General features: G+C 41.9%; 1 long non-coding RNA gene across 1 annotated transcript in view; it reads right to left on the bottom strand.

Moving 5' to 3' along the window:
• Positions 1 to 12,715: 12,715 nt before the first annotated feature.
• The window catches only part of LOC131384351 (uncharacterized), a 37,755-nt gene continuing 25,628 nt past the window's right edge, over positions 12,716 to 24,842 (bottom strand). The window contains exon 3 of the long non-coding RNA XR_009215108.1: positions 12,716 to 12,839. This is a non-coding gene — a long non-coding RNA (uncharacterized LOC131384351). The remainder of the gene's footprint in view (positions 12,840 to 24,842) is intronic.

Below are 24,842 nucleotides of genomic sequence, written 5' to 3'. Positions count from 1 at the left end.
TTGTTTGTTTGTTTGCTTGCTTGCTCACTATGCTTCAGGCTCTGTCATAGTCTTTGGGGGTGTTTTTGCCTAAAGCCCTCTCAGGGTCACATCAAGGAGCCTGGGCCGTTCAATATTGGGCCTGGCCTTCACAAAAAAAAAATATATGAACCAACTGGCATAGGTGAGAAAAACCTGGATGATAAGTCGGAATTATAATACTGTGTTAATTTTATCAGCAAATTGGAAAGGTCTCCATGACCTTTGGGAATTCTGTGGCAATGGCTTAAAGTTCAGCCTTGCTCCAAGGAACAAAAGAAATTTAGGATTTAGAGGAATGATCAGTGAATTTAACTTTAAAGGGACAGGTTTTAACAGGACCAGGTTCAGGGGTAGTGGGAGCTGAGGAAAAGAAGAAATAGAGAGGAGGAACAGGGGAAAGAGAAGAGGAGGTCTCCTCCAATGAGGAACAAGTCTGGGATCCTCAAGCCTTGTCCTTCCTTAACTATTTGTTTGTCTCAGTTAATTTTGACATAGTATCTCATAAGGAAGCAATTGTAGAATCCTGAATGTACTTAGAAGCTTTGAGATACCAATTAAAGTATGTCTCCCATTCAGATTGTTTAATATTAGGACCACAGTCTTCTAATTTTGTTCTAATGAAACAAGTTTGGGGAGCTCAGATGCCCCCCAGTATGACCAATGAGGATCCAAATTAGTTTTGGTGTGGTGTGCTATAGTTATTGATTTAAAATTGTACACGAGAGAGGACCATAATTTTTTAAACATAGAGCCAGCAGGGGTCCCAGGAGGATTATAATTACGTGCTTTAGAATTTTGGGATCCCATTCTGCTTATTAATCTCTTGAGAGCAGAAGAAAAGCCCTATGAGCAAAGCCCTGTCAGGGAATGATAGGCGTTTGGACTGGTGTTTTGTTTTACAGTGTGCCTGGCACCGGATTTTTGTTTTACTTGGCAAGCAATCTGCACTCTCATTGCCTCTCCCATGACCAAGTTTTCCCTAGACGTGCAAAATTTTTCTTGAGACTGGCAGGCCCCCTAGTGGTAACTTGGCTGTTTGTGCACTAGTTTATCCTGATACAAGAGATTTTTTTTTCTTCGGACACTAACATCCCTCATACAACGATGGCCATTGCCCTAATGGCTTTTAAACGGCCAACTCGTGCCTACCTTTTGAGAAAGTAAATTTTTCTTTCAAAAGATGTTTAGAAATAGAGGAAGAAAAGAATCAAGCAACAAATGAAAGTATAAGCATATACAAACAAGTCAGAACAAAACCGAAACCAAAAGTGCACTTACCAGGACCAGAAAGACAAACTGTCTTTCTAATAGAAATAACTTTCCAAAAAAGACAAAAGGTCTTATATAGTCTCAAAAAGGATGCAAGGCATCTTAACCCAATCAGATCCTGAATAAGTCAACAGGGAGCTACTACCAAAGGGAGGGAACGCAATCTGAGAGATGATTTACCTGGGCAGAAGAAAGATGATCCATGGAAGCTTAGATTGCCAAGGGCTCAACTGTGGTTACCTACCCAGTTCCTCACCTGGTTCCAAGAGTCACCAATCTTTTCCAAACGTACTCTCACTTCAAGAGTACTTCCAATAGAGGGAAAAAGGCGGATAGGAGGCAAAACTAACTTGCAGCCTCCACTAGGACGGACAGAGTGGCATGTGTAGACACACACCATGAACTTTTGCTCTAAGAAACACCACAAGAACATACCAGGTAAAGCTGAGAGAATCCACAGACCCTTTGAGGGAGGTGGATTGCCGCTGCAGGCTCCGTGGGACAACTGAGGAACTGTGAGTTTGCTTGCTTTCTCAGCTGAGAGGCTTGGAGCCTGTAGACAATTCTCAGCCCTGCTCACCGGCTACCTAGAAATAAACTCACTGCTGCTGGCAGGTGGTGGGGGCAGGGGACCACCTTGGGAGTGAGACCAGCCTTTCAGGCTGTGGGCTGCATGGGATCTGGGTGAGACCTGTGACTGCCAGCTTTCCCCCACTTCCCTATCGACCTGTGTGACACAGCAGGAGCAACCATAATCCCCCTGGGAACATAACTCCATTGGCCTGGAAACCACACTCCCAGCCCCCACAGCAGCCACAGCAAGCCTCACCAAAGGAGAGCCTGAGCTCAGACATGCCTAACCCTGCCCCTACCTGATGGTCTTTCTCTAGCTGACCTGGTAGTCAAAGACAAAGGACATAATCCCTTGAGAGCCCTATGGCCCCACCCACTGCCTAATCTTCCCTATACTGATGTGCTGATGTGCTGATATAGCTGAAGTGCTAACACAAAACCAGCACGCTTAACAAAAATACAAGCAAGGATCCTCACAGAGTCCATTTCACTCCCCTGCCACCTCCATTGGAGCAGGTGCTGGTATCCATGGCTGAGAGACCTGAAGAGGCATCACATCACAGGACTCTTTGCAGACACTCCCCCGTACCAGCCCAGAGCCCAGTAGCTCCACTGGGTGGCTAGATCTAGAAGAGAAACAAGTCACTGCAGTTTGGCTCTCAGGAGGCTCTATCTCAGGGGGAAAGGAGAGAGCACTACATCAAGGGAGCACCCTTGTGGGACAAAGGAATCTGAACAGCAGCCCTTGAGTTCCAAACTTCCCTCTGACATAGTCTACCCAAATGAGAAGGAACCAGAAAAACAGTCCTGGCAATATAACAAAACAAGGTTCTTTAACACCCCCAAAAGATCACACTAGCTCATCAGCGATGGATCCAAACCAAGATGAAATCTCTGAAGTGCCAGAAAAAGAATTCAGAAGATCAACTATTAAGCCAATCAGCGAGGTACCAGAGAAAGATGCAGTCCAACTTAAAGAAATCAAAAGATAGAAAATATATGTAATTGAAGTTCAGAAAGAGAAAAGAAAAAAAACAGTTTAGGAGTAACATTTCATGAGACAATGGCTGACAGTTTTCCAAAAACTGACAAAAGCAACACCCCCCATGATATGGTTTGGCTGTGTACCCACCCAAATCTCATTTTGAATTGTAGCTCCCATAATTCCTACATGTCATGGGTGGGACCCAGTGGGCAGTAATAGAATCAGGGTGGGGAGTCTTTCCCACGCTGTTCTCATGATAGTGAATAAGTCTCATGAGATCTGGTGGTTTTATAAAGAGCAATTCCCCTGCACATGCTCTCTTGCCTGCTGCCATGTACGACATGCCTTTGCTTCTCCTTTGCCTTCCACCACGATTGTGAAGCCTCCCCAGCCATGTGGAGGTCTGAGTCCATCAAACCTCTTTTTCTTTATAAATTACCCAGTCTTAGGTATGTCTTATTAGCACCATGAGAACTAATACACCCCATAAAAAACTTTTTGAACCTATCAAAATAAATATACAGAAAACTAGACTTTAGACACCACAATTCAACTAGTAAAAACCAAAGACAAAGAAAAATCATTAAAGTAGTTAAAAGAAAAACAAATTGCTTTCAAACATTCATTCCTGACAACTGACACGTTTCAACATGAATCCAAAAGACAAGGGAATAACGTTTTAAGAGAATAAAAACTATAACTACAAATTGTGGACACTAAAAGCACTGAAAATATCCTTCCAAACAAAGACAAATGAAGACATCTATTCAACACATCTATCCTAAAACAAATATTAAAGAAATTTCATCAGACAAAGGGGAAAATGTCCCAGCAGAAACAAGGAGATCTAAAAAAATTTGAAGAAAAACAAAAATATTAAAGACAGCAAAAAATGAATGCTGACTGCACAATTATAGTTATGTATTGTGCAGTCTTAAGTATAAGTAAAATTAAAAATGTATGAAAACAACAAAACAAATTATAGGAGAGGGTTTAATAGAGTATTTTGTGATTTTACAATTCTTTTTAAAGGGGTAGATGTTAGAAGTTGCATTAGACTAATAAGTCGAGAACAAAAAATGTACCATTTACCTATAATATAAAATTTCTATTTGGTGTCTTTTTCTAATTCCCATCCCTTTATTAATATTCTGTTTAGTAATACATTGTTCTCCTAGTTTCCTCTAGTTCTTTGTCCATGATTTCCTTAGTTCTTTGCCCATATTTTTAAAAGTTGATTTAAAATCTTTCACTAGTAAGTCCAGGATCTGGGCTTCTTTCAGGACAATTCCTGTTGATTTTTTTCCCATGAGTGAGCCATAGTTTCTTATTTGAGAACTTTTTTTGCATACCTCATAATTTTTGTTTAAAATTGAGTATTTTTCATATTATAATGTGCTAACTCTAGAAATCAAATTCTCCTCCATTTCCAGGGTTTATTGTTGCTGCTCATTGTGGGTAGTAGTTGTTTCTTTGATTAGTGACTTTTCTTTTTTTAATTTTGTCTTATTTTAAGTTCCAGGATACTTGTGCAAGATGTGCACATAAGTTCCAGGATACATGTGCAGGTTTGTTATGTAGGTAAATGTGTGCCATGGTGGTTTGTTGCATCTATCAATCAACTCATCACCCAGGTATTAAGCCTCACATACGTTAGCTGTTTATCTTGATGCTCTCCCTTCCCCTGCCCCTGCTCCGAGAGGCCCCAGTGTGTGTTGTTCCTTCCCTGTGTCCATGTATTCTCTTTGTTCAGCTCCCACTTATAAGTGAGAACATGCGGTATTTGGTTTTCTGTTCCTGTGTTAGTTTGCTGAAGATTGGCTTCCAGCCCCACCCATGTCCCTGCAAAGGACATGATCTCATTCCTTTTTATGGCTGCATAATATTTAATGGTGTATACTTACCACATTTTTGTTATTGAGTCTATCATTGATAAGCATTTGGGTTGATTACATGTCTTTGCTATTGTGAATAGTACTGCAATGAACATACACACGCATGTATCTTCATAATAGAATGATTTATATTCCTTTGGTTATACACCCAGTAATGGGATTGCTGATCCAAACGATATTTCCGGTTCTAGGTCTTTGAGGAATTGCCACACTGTCTTCCATGATGGTTGAACTAATTTACATTCCCACCAACAATGTAAAGTGTTCCTATTTCTCCACAGCCCCATCAGCATCTGTTGTTTCTTGACTTTTTAATAATCACTATTCTGACTGGCATGAGATGGTATCTCATTGTGGTTTTGATTTGCATTTCTCTAATATCACTGATGTTGGATTAGTGACTTTTCTAAACTACTTTTATAAAGACTGTATTCTTTTGTGTGTGTGTTCCCTAAAGGTTCTGTTAGCTTAATGGTCAGCTAGTGATTTAACCATGATTCTCCTAGCTTCCTGGATCCAAAAGAAAAGAAAAGGAAAGGAAATTAAAGAATAAGATAAGATAAAATAAGAAAAAGAGAAAAAATGTTCCCCTGTCTTGGCAGATTGTCTCCGTGTTAGGGCAGTCCTTCGATAGTTAGCTAGGTAATTTACAGCTCTGCCTTATCCCTTCACTTACTGCTTACATGGATCCTAGAGATTAGCCAGAGCTAAAAGCATAGGATCTCTTCCAATCTTTCTAGGCACGTGTTTATTCCTGAGCGTGCACATAGCCCTCTAGAACTTTGTTATATGCAAGAGCTTATTACAGCCATTATTCCCCATTCATCTCCATCCCCAGACTCTTCCTCCCTAGTCAAAACAATCTTGAAAAATAAGAACAAATTTGGAGGATTTACACTTCCTGACTTCAAAATATACTATAAAACTGCAGTCATAAAAAAAATATGCTACTAGCACAAGGATAAATAACTAGATCAATTGAATGGAATTGAGAGTTCAGAAATAAACCCATATATGTATGGTCAATTGATTTTTAACCAAGGTGCTAAGACCATTCAGTGGAGAAAGAATAGTCTCTTCAACAAATGGTGCAGGGGTGATTGGATAGACACATAGAAAGGAATAAAGTTGAGCCCTTACTTCATAGGATATACAAAACTCAAAATAAACTAAAAACCTAAATATAAGAGCTAAAACTATAAAACTTTTTTTAAAAATTGAAGAAATCTTTATCACCTTGAATTTGTCCAAGTTTCACAGATATGACACCAAAAACACAAGCCACAAAAGAAAAAAATAAAGTGAACATTATCAAAATTAAAATCTTTTTTACATCAAAGGACAATATTGTAAGAGTGAAAACGCAATTCACAAAATGGAAGAAAATATTTGTAAACCCTATGTCTGATAAGGATATCTTATCCAGAATATATAAAGAGCTCTTATAACTCAACAACAAAAGACAAAGGGAAAAAAATGTTTTAATGGGCAAAGAACATAAATAGGCATTCCTCCAAAGAAAATATGTAAATGGCCAACAAGCACACAGAAGATGCTCAGTGTCATTTGTCATTATGGAAATGCAAGACAAAATGACAATAAAATATCACTTCATACCCCTTATCATGGCTATCAACAAAATGATAAACAAATAGTTCAAAGAAATTGAAACACTCAAACACTGTTAGTGGGAATGTAAAATGGTATGGACAGTGTGGACAATAGTTTATTCCTCAGTCAGTTAAACACAGATACAAGATGACCTAGCAACTCTACCCCTAGATGTATACCTAAAACAATTGAAAATAGGTATTCAAACAAAAACTTGCATCCAAATGTTCATACCAGCACTACTAACAATAGCCAAAAGGTGGAAACAACACAAATGTTCATCAATGGATGCATGTATAAATAAAATGTGGCATCTTCATACAATGAAATATTACTAAGCCATAAATAGGAATGAAGTACTAGTAGAGGCTAAACATGAATGAACCTTGAAAACATTATGTAAAGTGAAAGAAGCCAGACATAAAAGGCTTGCCTTTTTTTGTGTTTCGTTTGTATAAAATATCCAAAACTGACAACTTTATAGAGGCAGAAGCAGTTTAGTGTTTGCTGGAGGCAAATTTGTTTTATTTAAAAAGAAACCCAAAGTTAAAAATAAACAAATAAATAACTTGACTCTGCATATTCCTAAAGAAATAATGGGCTGGATAGTGACTTCATCTCATGAGGGCTGACCAGAGGTGATGAGTCCTTTCCCTGTGAGACATTCCCATCTTCCTTTGCCTTTCTAGCCCTATGCCTTCTACCTGGTAATGGACACAAAAGCAGTTCTGGAAAGCCTAATCTGCTACATGCCTGTAGAGGGCAGGATAGCTGAACCAGAGATGTCTACCCAGAGAAGCCCCGTCTGGATCAAGACAGGTAATAAATGGAAAGAGATCATAAAATAGGATATAATACCTGGAAAGGAAGGTGACTTTTTTTTTTTTTTTTTTTTTAGATCGAGTCTCACTCTGTCACCCAGGCTGGAGTGCAGTGGCATGATCTCAGCCTGCTGCAACCTCAGCCTAGAAGGTTCAAGCAATTGTCATACCTCAGCTTCCTGAGTAGCTGGGACTACAGTCACACGCCACCGCACTTTGCTAATTTTTTGTATTTTTCGTAGAGACGGGGTTTCACTATATTGCCAGGCTGGTCTCAAACTCCTGGCATCAAATGATCCACCCACCTCGGCCTCCCAAAGTGCTGGGATTACAGGCATGAGGCACTGCATCCGGCCACTGGGAGTTGTCATTTTTATCTCAGGAGCAGGAGAATAATATTCTTAGCTATTTCTTTCATATGTGGTGCTGATCATAGCCCATACAAGGAAATACCCCAAGATTTATTTCCCCTTGATAAGGAGGATTGGACCGAAGCCACACAGCAACGATTACCTGAGACGTTATGTACGAGATTTGGGGAGAAGACATCAGAGTTCTTTGATGACCTGCCTAAGCAACAGTAGGTTGGGATTACTGTTTTAGTCACATTTTGTTCTTATGTGTATCATGCTGATTCACTGTAGCACTAAGAGGATTCCTGCCTTTGAACCTCTGTGACACAGAACATACTTTGACTGTCAGCTAACAGCTCTGCATCATGTTGTTGTAAATCAGGATGACACCCCACTGTTAAAGCAAATACCTGGGTATGAGGGAGACATCACTGCGGTTGTCTGCCTAGTATATTGGAGTCTAGTTTGCCCTTTTACCTACAGCATGTGGTAATGTGTTTGGAAAACAATACAGGCAGGCATTCAAAAAATCACAATGATGTCTGAGAGGGGAATATGACATGACATGGTTGTCACATACCAATGATGATCTCACCCTGGAACTTCCAATATGATGATTATGGGAAGCCTTTGGGATACTTGAACTGAACGGCCCCTGGGAACTGAGTATGATAACCCTACAATCTCTTGAGGGACACAGTACTTTTTAGATGCATGTAGTTTATTTGAATTAGTCTTGTATCACAAGTACTCATGGCTGTAACACTTGTGATCACAGACCTTGCATTGGTCCAGAGTACTAAGAGGGACTTAGGAGGTTGGGAGCTTGGTTAAGCATGGCAAGTAGAAATGACTTTTCTGGAGACTCATGCTTGTGGTCTAAATGGTCACTAGGGGGAGTTCTCTTCCAGGAAACTCACTGAACTTGCATTTGGCCCAGAAATATGATGAGCAATGTGCTAGGCCATTCTTGCATGGCTGTAAACGAATACCTGAGACTGAGTAATTTAGAAAGAAAAGAGGTTTAATTGGCTCATGGTTCTGCAGACTGCACAAGCATGACACCAGCATCTGCTCAGCTTCTAGGGAGGCCTCAGGGAGTTTTACTCATAGTGGAAGGCAAAGCTGGAGAAGGCAGGTCACATGAAAAGAGCAGGAGCAAGGTGAGGAATATCGGCATTTTTTTTTTTTTTTTTTTTTTGAGACAAAGCTTTGCTCTTGTTGCCCAGTCTGGAGTGCAATGGCACGATCTCAGCTCACTGTAACTTCTGTCTTCCAGGTTCAAGCAATTCTCATGCCTCAGCCTCCTGAGTAGCTGGAATTACAGGCATGCGCCACCACGCCCCGCTAATTTTATATTTTTAGTAGAGATAGGGTTTCACCATGTTGGTCAGGCTGGTCTTGAACTCCTGACCTCAGGTGATCCGCCAGCTTTGGCCTCCCAAAAGTGCTGGGATTACAAGTGTGAGCCACTGTGCCCAGCCACCACACACTTTTTAAACAATCAAATTCAGGAGAACACACCCGCATGACCCAAACACCTCCCATCAGGCCCCACCTCCAATCCCCACGAGATTTTATTTCAGCATGAGATTTGAGCAGGACAAATATCCAAACCATATCACAGTATTTGAATGGACTATGCATGTTACCCAACTCACTCAGCATCTTTCTTGTCAGTAACTCTGGGCAAGAATCCATATGCTCACCAGCGAAGGAACAGCTGCCATATCAACAGCAACAGCACCTGATATATTTAGATAGCAGTTGTGCTGCAGGCTCAAGCAAGAGGAGGCATGTTTATGGGAACACTATGGCCAACCTAACCTATGGCATATGGCAAGATGACTGGTAAGCATGCTATTTACTGCTACTCCCTCAGAGTAACAGTGTCAAAAAGTTGAAAGGAGTTTTGACTCTGATACAATTTGTATTACCTTGGATGACCCAAAGTTGAACCTTAACTGGCTCAAACTCTACCAATTGTGGACAGATGGGCAGTGCTCCACAATGATACCTGGAACCTGAGTTATAGAACCTGAGTTACTATAAAACTTATTCCTTGGGCCAGGCGCGGTGACTCATGCCTGTAATCCCAGCACTTTGGGAGGCTGAGGCAGGTGGATCACAAGGTCAGGAGATCAAGACCATCCTGGCTAACACGGTGAAACCCTGTCTCTACTAAAAATACAAAAAATTAGCCGGGTGTGGTGGCAGGCACCTGTAGTCCCAGCTACTCGGGAGGCTGAGGCAGGAGAATGGCGTGAACTCGGGAGGCAGAGCTTGCAGTGAGCCGACACTGCGCTACTGCACTCCAGCCTGGGCGACAGAGCAAGACTCCATCTCAAAGAAAAAAAAAATATTCTTTGGTGGACGAAGTGTAATTATGCCTCCAGACCAGAGGGAACCTAGACTTTACTGAGCAATGACCTCTAGTAATTACACCAGTTATGGGAAATGTGTATGAGAAAATGGTATTTTTGCTGAGAAGGTTAGGAAATTGACGTGATTATATTAATGTCCTGAACGTTGTCTAATCTTTCTGCTACAGGTAATAAAGAATGTGTAGACTACTTTATAAAAAATAAATGAAAATGGTTGCCAGAATAAAAAGGTATTTTGAGAAGTCAGACTAAAACTTCCAGTTGATGCAATACTCATGGAGACTTATTGGCCAAAGAAAGAAGTAAATTTAGCTTTAAAAAAGTGACATACGCAGCTCAACACCTCTGTTGAAGCCTGTAAAAATGCAGGTGAGGCCAGGCATAGTGGCTCACGCCTGTAATCCCAGCACTTTGGGAGGCCAAGGCTGGAGGATCACCTGAGGTTGGGAGTTGGAGATCAGCCTGACCAACATGGAGAAACCCCATCTCTACTAAAAATACAAAATTAGCTGGGCTTTGTGGCGCATGCCTGTAATCCCAGATACTCGCGAGGCCGAGGCAGGAGAATCACTTGAACCCGGGTGGTATAGGTTGCACTGAGCTGAGATCGCGCCATTGCACTCCAGCCTGGGTAACAAGAGCAAAACTCCATCTCAAAATAATAATAATCATCATAATAATCATAATGCAGGTGATAGTGGAGAAAAAGGGAAGAGAGAGGATAGTCCAACTAAAAAAGATATATCCGAAATTTTTAAGTAAATACACTCATGGCCCAATGTGATTCTTGGGAAGGAATTCCAACTGCTCATTGAATAATATGGTCCTCATGGTTGCAGTTTTACAATGTCTATTTTTGTGCATAAAATGTTGTAGAAGTTACTACATTAAGGATTACTTTCTAAACTAGGTGATTTTGTCATTTGTGACAACATGGGTGAATCGAGGAGACATTATATTAAGTGAAATAAGCCAGGCACAGAAAAACAGATACCACATGATCTCACTTACATGTGAAATCTAAAACAATCAAATTCATAGAAGTAAAGAGTAGAACGGTGGTTAGCAGAGGAGGGGGATGGGAGAATGAACAGGGAAAGGCAAAACACTGCTTAAAGGGTACATAGTTTCCGTTCAACAGGAGGACTGGTTCCGGGATTTGCTGCACAGTATGATGACTATAGTGAACACCAGTGTATTATAGATTTCAAAATGGCTGAAAGAGTAGATTTTAGATGTTCTCACCCCAAAGAAATGATAAGCATTTGAGGTGATTATATGATAATTAGCTTGACTTGATCATTATATAATGTGTACCTGTGTAGAAACATCACATTATACCCTCACAAATATATGTGTTTATTATTTGTCAATTACAATTAAATAAAACTTTTTAAAGAAATTTTTTGAGACAGGGTCTTGCTCTGTCACCCAGGCTGGAATGCAGAAGTGCAATCTTGGCTCACTGCAACCTCCACCTCCCAGGTTCAAGTGATTTGCGTGCCTCAGCTGCCCTAGTAGCTGGGACTACAGGTGTGCACCACCAAGCACAGCTAATTTTTGTATTTTTAGTAGAGACGGGGTTTCGCCATGTTGCCTAGGCTGGTCTCAAACTCCTGGTGTCAGGTGATCTGCCCATCTCAGCCTCCCAAATTGCTGAGATTACAGGCATGAGCCACCGTGCACGGCCAAGAATTATTTTTTAGATGACACGTAGATGAAATGTTGGATATGGTAATTAGCTTGATTTAACCTTTCTACAATGTATATACAGATCAAAACATCACATTGTACCACATAAATATATACAATTATTATTTGTCAATTAATATATATAATTATCTTTTAGATGCCTAAGGAACATATGGCAAAGAAGTATTGACAAAAGTCAGAGGTAAACTGGGAGGAAAGAATTAACAGATGGAGTATAATCGTTTTTTCAGCCTCAAGAAAACCTGAGCACTTGACTCTCGGTTTTATTTCGTGCAACAGTAATTCAAAGAATGTACAGCATACCAGATCTATGATAAACTAGGATCCTGCTATATAGTGAACCAGCATGCTGCACCTCTTTGTTGATTTGTTAACTAGTAACTTCATAACCAGCAATTGCTAGTAATTGACAAGAGGCAGCTGCACAGAAAAATGAGAGATAGAAATACATCTCATAGGCCGGGCGCGGTGGCTCACACCTGTAATCCCAGCACTTTGGGAGGCTGAGGCGGGAGGATCACGAGGTCAGGAGATAGAGACCATCCTGGCTAACATGGTGAAAACCTGTCTCTACTAAAAATACAAAAAATTAGCCGGGCATGGTGGCAGGAGACTGTAGTCCCAGCTACTTGGGAGGCTGAGGCAGGAGAATGGCGTGAACCCAGGAGGCGGAGCTTGCAGTAAGCCGAGATCGGGCCACTGCACTCCAGCCTGGGCAACAGAGCGAGACTCCGTCTCAAAAAAATAAATAAATAAAATAAAATAGAGAAATACATCTCAGAGAGGGTTACATGACCATCAAGATGTAAAAGCCAAACAAGCCCCAGATCTGGTGCAATGCCCAAGCTGAGATAGTCTGGCTGTCTCTGTGACCATTCATATTCCAGTGTGAAATGATTATAGATACAGGAAGATGAGCAGAGGATAAGCAAGGCCTCCACAGTGCTGTTGCAGTGCATAGTGTGGTGCCCATCATTTGTACTATTGTAAAGCTACACAAATTGTGGTGCTGGGTGAAGCCTGTTGTGTCTCATCAATTTGACTGTCAATCCCTACATAAGACCCCGCCTTCCCACTGATTTTGTATACTCACCTTGCACAAAACGTCATCTTGTTCTTACCTTACTTTTTTTTTAACTTATTGTCGCTCGACTTTATTTTATTTTTTTGTAGACACGGGGTCTCGCTCTGTTGCCCAAGCTGGTCTCAAACTCCTGGGTGTAGGGAAAAGAAAGAGAGATCAGACTGTTACTGTGTCTATGTAGAAAAGGAAGACATAAGAAACTCCATTTTGACCTGTACCCTGAACAATTGTTTTGCCTTGAGATGCTGTTAATCTGTAACTTTGCCCCAACCTTGAGCTCACAGAAACACGTGTTGTATGGAATCAAGGTTTAAGGGATCTAGGGCTGTGCAGGATGTGCCTTGTTAACAATATGTTTACAGGCAGTATGCTGGGTAAAAGTCATCGCCATTCTCCATTCTCAAGTAACCAGGAGCACAATGCACTGCGGAAAGCCACAGGGACCTCTGCTCAGGAAAGCCAGGTATTGTCCAAGGTTTCTCCCTACTGAGATAGCCTGAGATATGGCCTCGTGGGACGGGAAAGACCTAACCGTCCCCCAGCCTGACGCCCGTGAAGGGTCTGTGCCGAGGAGGATTAGTAAAAAAGGAAGGCCTCTTGCAGTTGAGATAAGAGGAAGGCCTCTGTCTCCTGCCTGCCCTTGGGAACTGAATGTCTCGGTATAAAACCCAATTGTACATTTGTTCTATTCTGAGATAGGAGAAAAACCGCCCTATGGTGGGAAGTGAGACATGCTGGCAGCGATACTGCTCCGTTACTCTTTACTCCACTAAGATGTTTAGGTGGAGAAAAGCATAAATCTGGCCAACGTGCACATCCACACATGGTACCTTCCCTTGAACTTATTTGTGACACAGATTTCTTTGCTCATATGTTTTCTTGCTGACCTTCTCTCCACTATCACCCTGTTCTCCTGCTGCATTCCCCTTGCTGAGATAGTGAAAATAGTAATCAATAAATACTGAGAGAACTCAGAGACCGATGCCAGTGCAAGTCCTCTGTATGCTGAGGGCTGGTTCCCTAGGCCCACTGTTCTTTCTCTATACTTTGTCTCTGTGTCTTATTTCTTTTCTCAGTCTCTCATCCCACCTGTCAAGAAATACCCACAGGTGTGGAGGGGCTGGCCCCCTTCAACAGGCTCAACCAATCCTCCCACCTTCGTCTTCCGAAGTGCTGAGATTACAGATGTGAGCCACAGCACCCAGCCTCAACTATTTTTAATTTATTTTATCTTGTTTATTGTATGTATCTTTCTAAACAACCCTATTGTTTTTAGAACAGGATGAGATAGAAAAAGAAAAGAAAGAGAAGGAAGGAAGAAAGGAAAGGACAGAGCAAATAAAGAAAGGAAGGAGGAGTGGAGGAAAGAAACCCAGCCAGCCAAGCACTTGGCTTGTTTTTTTTTTTTTTCATGTGAATCTGGAGCATCTCAGAATGCAACTTCCAGGAATCCCAAAGTATAGATTACCATAAAGTCTAGTCTGTCTCCTGAACAAGCCCTCATCTCATTTGATACTTAGAGATACTTGAGTATGCTTCCCACTATCCATAGGGCCAGGATTTCATTTTCCCTCTTTGACCAAAAGCCCGAGGTGCTCCGTAGAAGACAGATGACTCCATGCCCAGTAACAGAGGCTGTAAGAATTAAAGAAAGAGGAAAGAAACACAAAAAGTGGCTCAACAGTCAAAGAGAGTTTTATTTTGGAGAATAAACCTGAGAGGGGCTTCTGGCCAAGTTAGGTCAGAGGCATTCTCTCTTACAGACTGAGGGTTTTTAATGGTTCAAGGCAGGAGAGCTTATCACAGGCTTGGAATGTTTGTCTCTGTCTTGCTTATCTGAGAAGGAGGGTTTTTGTGTCTGTTCCCACACATCTTCCTGCACCTGCAGGCATACCCCCTGAGTCTGCTTTTAGCTTCCCTATCTTCGGGCACCTAAAGGGAAAGGGAATGTACTTATTAGGGCCCACTGTTTTACTGGGGCCCATTGTATGAGTGTGAAGTTTGGTGGTTACCCAAGAGACTTTCCCCGTCTCTCTGTGCCCAAGCTGTCTTATCTGTGTTTTACCGTCTGCTCTTTCTGGTTGCTTGTTAGAAGATAAGTGACTTCCTTGAAATGCATGAGGTTAGAAAGGGAGCTGGAACTTAAAGTGGAGCTGTTTGTCCAAGATAACAGTACTCCTGCTCTGTCAGAGGCCAGTAACTGGAAGGAGCTGGAGGGCCACTATTGCAACTAAAACTGGAACAATTCTTAGAGCTTCTCCAATAGATAAATCATGTAAAACTATTCTTACTACATGCTGAAAATTCAGCATTTAAAGAGCCCCTGACATTGTCAATATCCCGGGAATCCAAAGAACCTGATGGTATTTTGTAAACCAACATAACTCTAATCTACCTTCATCACTTGTCCCTGGACTAGCACAAATACACACACACACACACACACACACACACACACACACACAATTCCATTACCTGAAAACTATTTTCCCCCAACATTAAACTATCCCATACCAAAAGACAAAATAGCATTTCACTTTTATAGACATACTTCATATTCCAAAATACTCACTCCTGTTCGTCAACCTGAGTTACCTACAAATGGGGAAGCTGAGTCACACCTCTGAGATATGACCATGAAAGCTCTGGGAATATTCTCATTACTAGGGAAGAGGCAATGACATGCTCCATCTCCTTGGGCTGTGCTTTGCTTGCTAAACTTGGAAAAGGTGGACCAGGCATGATGGCTCACGCCTGTAATCCCAGGAATTTGGGAGACCGAGGCTGGTGGATCATTTGAGCCCAAAAGTTTGAGACCAGCCTAGGCAACATGGCAAAACCCTGCCTCTACCAAAAAAAAATGCAAAACTTAGCCAAGTGTGGTGGCACATGTCTGTAGTTACAGCTACTCAGGAGGCTGAGGTGAGAGGCTCACTTGAGCCCAGGAGGCAGAGGTTGCAGTGAGCCGAGATCACTTCACTGCACTCCAGCCTGGGCGACAGAGCCAGACTCTGTTTCAGAGGAAAAAAAAAAAAAAAGAAACAAACAAAATAAAACAAAACAAAAAAACTTGGAGAAGTCACAGAGCAGAGTTCCCTGAGGGAAGAGCTGGGAGAAAGACTACCCTGTTCCCTTGGAGCACAAAGGGCCCTAAGGAGGCCTGGCAAAGGAAGGTTGAAGCATTACAGTTGGGACAGGGTCTCCAGACCACACAGGTCCTCACTCAGGGGTTCTGGGTCACTCTGTCTGCTGGGATGGGAAGTTAGGATGGTGCTGGGGACCAGAGGTGGGAAATGAGACAGGGATCTGAAGCAGTGACAGGAAAACCTATGACCACTGTCACTCTGCTTCCCTCTTCTTGTATCCTTGTTCTCTCCTAGGGAGTTAATGAGTGGGAAATGTCAGGTGGCTGGAGCCTTCAGCTGAAGTGTGGTTTCTGAATAAATTTGCAGACACAGTGTGGAAAAGGCTTCTGCTTCTGGACAGTGGAAATAAAACATCTGGACATAGGAGGCGCCATGACTAAATAGCCCCGTCTATCACGTATGCCTTCCTCACTGCCCTCCATGGGAGAATGGTGGGTTCCAAAATGTCCATGAGTCAAACATCGGCAAAAAATCACTCTGAGTGTTTTGATAAGACCCCAGTGAATCAGGAAAGGCTTATTCATGTGTTATTGTCCAAATGAACCCAATGAAATCAAGCACTATCCATGTGTACAGAAAGGAATGAGGGGTCACTATGACTAAACCTCTGATTTTTACATGTTTGGTTAATCTAAGTGCAGGCCAGGCAGGCTTCCAAGATTTAGCTATGACTGGTCACTTAACTAAAATATTTTCTCTTCCTCATAGTATAAATACTAACATTTGGGGATTGGGATGTTGACCACCTGCTGGGCATTGTGCTTTAACATGCTTTTGTTCAGCGAATCTTCTCAACTTCGAGATAGGTACTACCATTGTCCCCACTTCACAGATGGTGAAACCGTGTCACCGAGAGGTTAGGTGACTTGCCCTAGATCACTTGCCTGATAAGAGGCAGGACCATATACCTGAAAAGTGGACCAGTGCCCATTCTCTTAACCTCCATGCACATGACCTCTAGTACAGGCAAAGCATTTACTCTTCATGGAGAAGCCAAGAAGTCCAGGTTCCAGTCTTGACTAACAATAAAAATGTCAGGATAATTAAGGTTCTTCCTCCCATCATGCTCCAATTTCTCCCTTCTTTAAAATGATCCTACTGGATCTCTAGGAATTTCTCCAACTCAGAGACCCTAGGAGTCTGTTTTAAAGTTGAAGCTGTAAGAGACCAAGAGGCACCTTCAAGGAGAGGAGTTCCTGCGATTCTGGTTGGTCTCTGTCCCATCTGTAGTGACTTAAATGGAATGCTGCTCTTTAGATAGTGGCTTGAGGTCTGTTGCATTTCTTCTTTACATCTGTTCATAATTATAAATGTCCATCTAAGCATTATTTCATCTCGAAAATATGTATCAAGGGGCCATTGTGTCCCAGGCACCATGCCAGGTGGGGTGGGGTAACAAGGAACCAGATACAGTTCTTGTATTCAGGCAGCTCACAGTCTAGTGGGGAAGACGGTGTTGTAAGTACTGATTCAGTTCCAGGTTGTGTATGTGAGAGGGTTGCCTATCATGGAGGAACATCAGGCAGGCTTCCATGATATCTAATCTGAGGCAAAGGGTGAGGACTAACCCCCAGGGCTAACAGAGAGGGGGAATGGGCATTTTCAGGCAGATGGAATAGTAAGTCCCTAAGGCAAGAAGCAGCAAGAAATACTTTACAATGGGCATATGAAATGCAAGAAGTCAGGGAGAAAGGCAAGAGATGGAGCAGAGCCCAGCAGGAGCCCATCATGGGAAGGAGATTAGCCTTAAGTCTGCAGGCCATGGGGAAGCTTGTGCAGCACAAACGTCACTGTTATGGCTGAATTGTGCCCTTCCAAAAAAAACTATGTTGGAGTCCTAACCCCTAGTACCTCAGAATGTGGCCTTATTTGGAGATGGGTCCTTTAGAGAGATAATCAAGTTAAGATAAGGTCATGAGGGTGGGTCATAATCCAACATGACTGGTGTCCTTATAAAGAGAAGTTTGAATACAGAAACAGAAACACACGTGCATAAAGGAAGACAATATGAAGAGACACAGAGAGAAGACAGCTATCTACAAGCCAGAGAGAAAGGTTCAGAACAGATCCTTCCATCACAGCCCTCAGAATGAACCAATCTTGACAACACCTCAATTTCGGACTTCCAGCCTCCAGAACTGTGAGACAATACAAATACATTTCTGTTGTTTAAGCCATTCTGCTTGTGGTACTTTGCTACTGCAGCCCTATCAAGATAATACAATGATGTATTCAAACTTGCATTTTATAAAAACTGATTTGCCTACAGTGTAGAGAATGGATTGAAAGGGGGCCGTCATCTCTGCAAGGAGCCTGGTTTGGAGACAAGACATGATAAAAGTCTCCATAAGGGCAGGAAGAGCTGAGATGGAGAGAGGTGAACAGACTGAGAGACGTGGGAGAGGCAGAATCTCCAGGATGTGACCATAGGTTGGGTGTGGAAAATGAGGACTCAAGGGCCATGTCCAGTCCATGTTTGTAGCTCAGATAAACCTGTGACCAGAACACAGACTAGTCAACCACCTCATCAGGAACCTTAGATACAAGTTCTATACAAATAGGCAAGTCAGGAATACACTGCATAGTCATTACTTTCAGCTTTACACCCAGTTCTTCTGGCTTTTGCCAGGAGGTGCCCCTAGCTTCAACACCAGGGGTGACTTCATTTTTTCAACAAATATTTAGTAGCCACCCACGATGTGCCAGACACAGTACTAAGCTCCAGGAATATAGTGGTGAGGTAAAGGAAACAAGATCCCTGTGTGTTATGTCAAGGAGATGGCAAATGTTAATCATATTAATTAATGAGTAATTATAAATCATGATACGAGTTATAGAGGAAGGGAACAGAATTCTATGAGTGCATATAACAGGGTGCCTTATTCCAGAAAAGTGATGGCTGAGATGACATCCAAAGGACAACAGACAAGTAGGAGAAGCATCCTGGAAGAGGACATCATGATCCAACGTAGGTAGCCAAATTTATCCTTTGGTAAATGCTGATTAGCTCTTCTTCCCATGCCTACTTTCCCCAGGGGCTTCATCCAGCTTCTCCAATGTGCCAGGCTCCTGCCTACATTGGCTCATTCATGGTGTCCTCATCCTAGATGCTTCTCCTACTTGTCTATTGCCCTTTGAAAATCAGCTCAGCCATCACTTTTGGGAAGTCATCAATGGGCTTTGGAATTCCTGAAACAGAGTAGGGACTTAATCAATATTTACTAAATGAAGAGAGACTTTGTGTGGGGTTGAGTAGTGTTCCCCAAAAATTTATGCCCACTTTAAACCTCAGAATGTGACCTTATTTGAAAATAGAGTCATCTATGCAGATGTAATAAAAAAGATAAGGCCATAGTGGATTAAACTGGGCCTTAACCCAATGGCTGGTGTCCTTATAAGAAGAGAGAAATTTGGACACAGATTTGCAAAGGCGTGGAAACCAATGCCTCTAGAACATAGCCACATGAAGACAGAAGCAGAGATTGAAGTGTTGCATCTACCAGACGAGGAACAACAAGGATTTCCCACAACCACCAGAAGGTGGGAGAGAAGCATGGAACAGACTCTCCCTCAGAGCCTCCAGGAGGAACCAACCCTGCTGACACCCTGATATTTGACTTCTAGCCTCTACAACTGTGAGAAAACAAATCTCTATTGTTTTAAACTACCAGAGGCAATGGTATTTGGTCACAGCAGCCCCAGAAAACTAACACAGACTTTAATCTAAAAAGTTAGATGATTAAATATTGATTACTAAAAGATCACTGTAGTTGCAGTGCAGAGAATGGATGGAAGAGCAGGTGTTGAGAGGGGATATGGAAACGTCAAATACATCATTGAAATGAAACCACAATAATCTAGATGGGAAACGATGGCTTTTCCCACAGCATTGATGGAGAAAGTACAAAGAGATACAAGATTCAAGAGATAGTTAGGAGCTAAGATCATGGAGATCCTTGAAGAAACAAAGCCCATGCTGATGGATAATAGAATGGGAAAAAAATGGAAAAATTGTTCTAATTCAAGCAACACCTGCTCCTCTCCCCACCATGTGCTTCTAACTCTAGCCACCCTGATTCCCACAGCCAAAAATCCCTTCCATTGTCCTCCACGTTTTGCCTAGCTCAGCCCCCTGCTGCTAGTTTCTCCATTATCAGACACTTCTCAGTCACTCTAACATGTGTCATGTGTGTGTCCCACTTCTGTGTCTCTACCCTGGCTTCCTTCCCTCCATTCCCCCAACAACACTTGGTACATCATTCTTCTTGAGCCTCCTTTTGGGGTCATTTGCCCTACAGGTATCTATATTTCCAACATCATTACCATCGATCTATCTGCCTATTTCCAGAAGCAGATCATCTTTTGTGTTGAACTTCATTCTGAATGACTCTTGAAAATAGAACAAGACCCAATATGTGTAAGAATTGGGAGAGAAATTCCTGGTACAGTGTAAGGAAAAAACTCAAAAGTCAGAGTTGTTGAAAGGTGAAGTCCACCACCCCTAGAAGAGGGTATGATAAAGACAGTTTATACGTTGGGCAGCAATTGAACTAGAGGATATGAAAAGTCACTTACAACTCAGAAAAACTGTTCAATATTAAGGAGTTTCAGACTCCTCATTTTCAGAACTGACAACAGTGATATTTTGTAACAAGGTATATGTCCAAATCACACAAAATCTAGAAAATGTACCAGTTTTAGACATTGGTTATAATTTTATTGAGCCATAGAGCTTTCCACTGTAAATCAATGTCACCCCCATTTGGCTCAGAAGATATCCATCCTGTGGTAAGAAATGAAAACTTGAGAATGTAGTAGAAAAATTGATATTGTAAGTGAACATCTAAAAGCAGAAAGGCTAAATGTCATTGTTCGGCAGGAACGCTTTATTTCTATTGGTGATCTTTCCTTCCACATGAAGAGAGTTTAATTAATGTAATACCCTTGCTTTTTTTCACCTCATTACTGTTTCTGCTCCAGGAAGTACACTGGGAAGGCATATATTTGGCCTGTAATATGGTTTGGCTGTGTCCCACCCAAATTCCATATCGAACTGTAGTTCCCATAATCCCCACATGTCATGGGAGGGACCCAGTGGGGGGTAATTGAATCATGAGGGAGGTTACCTCCATGCTGTTCTCATGATAGTGAGTGAGTTCTCACAAAATCTGATAGCTTTATAAGGGGCATTTCCTGCCCCCTCCTTCACTCTGCACTTCTCCTTGCCCCCCTCATGTGAAGAAGGACGTGTTTGCTTCCCCATCCACCATGATTATAAGATTCCTGAGGCCTCCCCAGCCATGCTGAACTGTGAGTCAACTAAACCTCTTTCTTTTATAAATTATCCAGTCTTGGGGATGTTTCTATTAGCAGCATGAGAATGGACTAGTAAAGCCTGTGTCAAAGCAAAAATTGCATCTGACAAGGTTCAACAGGCAAGGTAAACTTTATTCAAGGCTGTTGCAATACAGGAGAGAATCCAGAAGTCAGTCTGACTTCAACTCCACGGAAACAAAGGGCAGAAGGGTTTTTCAGCACTTGGGTGAGCTAACGGAAAAGTACTGAAGAACATTAGGTAAAAGTCGTAGACCACCTGTGTTTGCTAATTGACTTTATCCAAAGGAAAAATAAACTTTTCATGCCTTTATAACAGGAGGTTACTTTGCAATGTGGAGCAAGGCACCTGCTGAAGTTAGGCTCCTGCCTTCCCACAGAAGACTGGAGATAGGAGTGCTACCTCCTTGGTGCTTACGTTCCAAAGAGATGGCTCCCAGGACCATGAGAAAGACATTTTTAGTTTATGAAACCGGCAAGAGGCTCTTTAAAAGGTTTACATCTCAATGGGATACAGAAAACTTTACAAGTTTTCTAAAGTAAATGCTCTATGAAAAAGGAGGTCAAGGACCCAGAGTCAGGAAGGAGCCTGTCTGGAGTTTAGTCAAGCTGAGGGGAATGAAAAGGCATCCTGGTCACCTGCTTGACTCAGTCCTCACCTACGGGGATCAAGAATTCCACTCTGCTTCTCTGAGCACGGGAGTGAGGCAGCCTAATTTTAGCCCTTTCAACTTTTACTTGAAGCCACATCCTCCAGCGACATCTCTATCAGTAGTAATAAAGGTGGCTTCCATCTACCATCCCTCCGTCCTATTCTCAGGCCTCCTCAGAGACCCCACAATCATGACTGGCCCCTACTTGTTAGAGAGAGGTTCTTGCAAACGACTCCTTGGAGAGAAGCATGCTTTCCCAAACCTGCCTCAAGGGGGCTTTACAAAGCCCAGCTACCTACCCAGGCTGCAAACTTTCTAGCCCATGTATTAGAATCCTATTTCAATTCTAGAATACACATTTTGATATGAGGTTTTAATAACGTGAAATATCTGCTCCTGTGTTCAGATATGTTTTGAAAATTCTAATGATTTTATTAGAAATTTTATTTTGATTTTATTGTGATCTCATCTAAATTTTTAATTTTTAAATATTAAATTTTAAATGTAATTTTGAATATACGATTTTAGTTAACCGTTTAAATTTTATTTAGATTTTATTGTGGAACTAGCATTCACCTTTATATAAAGCTGTGCCTTAAAAATTCCCTCAGAGACTTCCCTATACTTAGCCACTAATCCTTCCCACAGAACTGTAAAAACATGATTATAGATGGCTGAGCACAATGGGGCTATGAGCTATGAGGGCAGTTAAGGGGAATTCCTCCTTCTGGGACTCTTGGGAGCCTGTTTGACTCAGACGCTGAGGCATGGAAAGGCCTCTGTCTCAAGGTCGGGGATGAAGCGTCTTTGTCCATGTGGAGACAGATTCGCAGCCAGCCTGACAAGAATGCTGCTTGTACTGCACCCAGGCTAGTGCAGTGGCTCACACCTGCAATCTCAGCACTTTGAGAGGCTGAGGTTGGTAGATCTCTTGAGTCCAGGAGTTTGAGACCAACTGGGCAATATAGTGAGACCCCATCTCTGATGGATAATACCAAGTGTCAACTTGATTGGATTGAAGGATGCAAGGTATTGATCCTGGGTGTGTCTGTGAGGGTGTTGCCAAAGGAGATTAACATTTGAGTCAGTGGGCTGGAAAAGGCAGACCCAGCCTTAATCTGGGTGGCCACCAACTCATCAGCTGCCAGGGCATCTAGAATATAAAGCAGGCAAGTGAAAAGCCTAGTGAAAAGACTAGATTGGCCTGGCCTCCCAGCCCACATCTTTCTCCTGTGCTGGATGCTCCCTGTCCCCGAACATCAGACTCCAAGGTCTTCAGTTTTGGGACTCGGTTTGGCTCTTTGCTTCTCAGCTTGCAGACGCCCTATTGTAGGACCTTGTGATCATGTGAGTTAGTACTTAATAAACTCCCCTTTATAGATGTAGATCTATCCTATTAGTTCTGTCTCTCTAGAGAACCCTGACTAATACACCATCTCTACAAAAAAATAAAAAGAAAATTAGCTGAGCATGGTGGCATGCATCTGTTGTCCCAGCTACTCAGGAGGCTGAGATGGGGGGGATTGCTTGAGCCAGGGAGGTTGCAGCTGCAGCAAACTGGGATTGCACCACTGCACTCCTGCCTGAACAGAGCAAGAGCCTGTCTCAAAAAAAAAAGGAAAAAAATAATTCCTAGGAAAGTTTGGGTCTGTGCTGTACTTGTTAGTTTCTGTAGTACAACTACACCCTTTCAGCATTCCTAAACCTTCAATAAAATATTATTAACAGCTATAGCTTTTTCTTTACTGGACTGTGGTCACTAAGGAGTTTCTGTGCTTGTACCTGAGATGAAATGAAGTACGATATAACAGTACTTCCTTCCTTCTGGCCAGCCATGAAGGTGACAGCTAAAGCCCTTGGCCTGGTCAGATATGTCAGAGTAGCAAATTCACAAGGGGATTTTGTTTCAAGAAATCATTCTGCATCCATTGACTATCCATATTTAATTTAATTTTAAAAATTAAATATGAATCTACCTTGCAACATTTAGGAAAAAAATTCCTCGTGATTACACATCTAAATGTGACAGACAAAATGACAAGGCTTCTAGAACAAAATAGATGACATCTTCATGACCTAGAGGCAAGTAGAGATTTCTTAATTGGAACAGAAACACACCCATCATAAAATAATAGACTAATAAATTTGACTACATTAAAATTAAAGACTGGTGTGTTCACAAGGTCAGGAGATCGAGACCATCCTGGCTAACACGGTGAAACCCCGTCTCTACTAAAAATACAAAAAATTAGCTGGGCGCGGTGGCAGGCGCCTGTAGTCCCAGCTACTTGGGAGGCTGAGGCAGGAGAATGGCGTGAACCTGGGAGGCGGAGCTTGCAGTGAGCCGAGGTCATGCCACTGCACTCCAGCCTGGGCGACAGCGAGACTCCGTCTCAAAAAAAAAAAAAAAAAAAAACAAAAGACTTGTGTTCAAAGTACACGATTATTAAGAGTGAAAAGGGAAGCCAGAGAGTGAGAGAACATATTTACAGCACATGTAACCAACAAAAGAGTCATCTTCAGAATATATAAAGAACTCCTACAAATCAACAGAAAAATGGATGGGAAATTTGGACAAGGAATTTCATATAAAAGAGAATATTCAAATGACCAATAAATATTAAGAGGGGTTAAAGATACCACTAAACACCTACCAGAGTTTCTAAAATAAAAGACAAAAAATAAAAAGTCTAGTCAAGATTAAGGAGTAATAAAAACTCTTCTCCCCTAGTAGCAAGAGTGTGTAAGTTGGTATCACTTTAAAACTGGCAGTAGCTACTAATGTGAACATATGCATACTTTATGATCCAGCAATTTCACTCCTAGAAATACACCCAACAGATACGCATGTATATGTTCACTACGAGCCATATATCAGAATATTTGTGGCAGCAGTAGTCATGATACCCAAAGTTGGAAACTACCCAAGTGCTCATCAACAATAGAATAGAAAAATAAATTATGATAAATTTACAAAATTAGATACTATGCAACAATGAG

The sequence above is a fragment of the Hylobates moloch genome, unplaced genomic scaffold, assembly GCF_009828535.3.
Source record: "Hylobates moloch isolate HMO894 unplaced genomic scaffold, HMol_V3 SCAFFOLD_10, whole genome shotgun sequence".
In the NCBI taxonomy this organism is placed as follows: Eukaryota; Metazoa; Chordata; class Mammalia; order Primates; family Hylobatidae; genus Hylobates; species Hylobates moloch.
This window is presented reverse-complemented; position numbering and strand designations above follow the sequence as displayed.